Genomic DNA, 1,981 nt, shown 5'->3' on the forward strand with positions numbered 1-1,981 from the left:
AGAAATACACAACCACAAACATATACAATCAGAAATACATAAACACATACATATACAATTAGAAATACATAAAAACATACATATACAATTAGAAATACATAAACACATACATATACATTCAGAAATACATAAACACAAGCATATACCATCAAAAAAACACAATCACATAGTGGCACATACATATACAGTCAGAAATACACAACCACAAACATATACAATCAGAAATAGATAAACACATACATATACAATTAGAAATACATAAACACATACATATACAATTAGAAATACACAAACACTTACATATACAATTAGAAATACACAAACACATACATATACAATTAGAAATACACAAACACATACATATACAATTAGAAATACATAAACACATACATATACCATCAGAAATACACAAACACATACATATACAATTAGAAATACACAAACACATACATATACAATTAGAAATACATAAACACATACATATACAATCAGAAATACACAACCACATATATATACAATCAGAAATACATAAGCACATACATATACAATTAGAAATACACAAACACATACATATACAATCTGAAATACACAAACACATACATATGCAATGAGAAATACATAAACACATACATATACATTCAGAAATACACACAACCACATACATATACAATCAGAAATACACACAACCACATACATATACAATCAGAAATACATACACATGTATACAAATCCAGTTTGCAGTATAATCATTAAAGGGAAATGATAGCATGACTATATAAGTGCAGGATATACTGTATAGCAGGAAATTTTTGGAGGGACTAAAACTTGGCAAATTGCTAAATTTTGGTGATTGGCAATTTTTAATTTGGCTAATTTGTGGCCATGTGCCATTCAATTGAGTATGCTTATAATGGCTCACAATGGCGGATTTTTATTTTGGCGATTGCTATCAAAACGCCTAATTTGCGAAATTTAATCCCCTCTAAAATTTTCACTATACGATATGGTATATATGACACAACAAGTACATATCTAAGAGTGTATCTTCATTTTAAGGTATAAGGTAAAACATACACTTCAATTAGGCAGTTTGTGGTCAGAACCAACAATCAATAATTGTAACAGATGTAGCAATTCAAAGCATGTAACATGTACATGTATGTGCATCCTTGTACCAAAAACTCGATCCCTTTGTTTCTCTCTCAGTCTCTCTCCCCCCTCAGATCCCTCTCTTTCTCCCTCTTATCTCGCTTTCATATTCAGATAAACTTGTAAGTCACTACATGTACATGTATTTGTGCAGTAAGGTGAAGGAGCTCATTAACACATACATAAATACATAATTAAAGCAATCTATCAATGCCTAGGACACTTTTAACATACATGTATAATATCTTTACACAAAATTGATATTAGTCTAACCAATTATAAATATAAATCCCTTCATATATAGTCAACCGGGGCTATTTCATTCCGGGGCTATTCCGTTTCTTTAATACACCAATGGTAAAACACGTGTAGTCGCACGGAATAGCCCCGCCTAGGGGATGTTCTTTCTAGGCTTATAACTTGGGAACCATGGAGTTTTAAGACCCAAAACTGGTACCAGTGGATCTAGGATGGATCAAGCTATAGAATGGCACCAAAGATGATGTATAAATCAACGAAACGCGGGAGAAAAACATGGGTAAATAGATATGATACTTTAGTGTGGTTATTGAATTTTGTCTCAATTTACAGGTGAGAGAGCTGATTTTAGCAGTAAGAAACACGAAGGATACTTTTAGTAGCTACTACTAAATGCATTAGACTTTTATAACAATAATAAATTATTATGTATGATAAAACCATATGCTGATAGTGCGTCATTACATGAGAGACAAAAAAATAAAATTAAAATGAATGAAGATGATATGGAAAAGGCAATTGATCATGCAAAGAGGTAGGTATAAGAATATCAAAGGAGCAGTTACAACTGGAT

At 31.3% G+C, this 1,981-nt stretch overlaps 1 long non-coding RNA gene across 1 annotated transcript; it reads left to right on the top strand.

Moving 5' to 3' along the window:
• Window positions 1-1,181: 1,181 nt before the first annotated feature.
• LOC109582118 (uncharacterized) lies at window positions 1,182-1,852 on the top strand. Its single transcript, XR_002184918.1, has 2 exons — window positions 1,182-1,687; window positions 1,741-1,852. It is a non-coding gene; the product is annotated as an uncharacterized LOC109582118 (long non-coding RNA).
• The last annotated feature ends 129 nt before the right edge of the window (window positions 1,853-1,981 follow it).

Source organism: Amphimedon queenslandica, unplaced genomic scaffold (assembly GCF_000090795.2).
Source record: "Amphimedon queenslandica unplaced genomic scaffold, v1.1 AMPQUscaffold_13400, whole genome shotgun sequence".
Lineage (NCBI taxonomy): Eukaryota > Metazoa > Porifera > Demospongiae > Haplosclerida > Niphatidae > Amphimedon > Amphimedon queenslandica.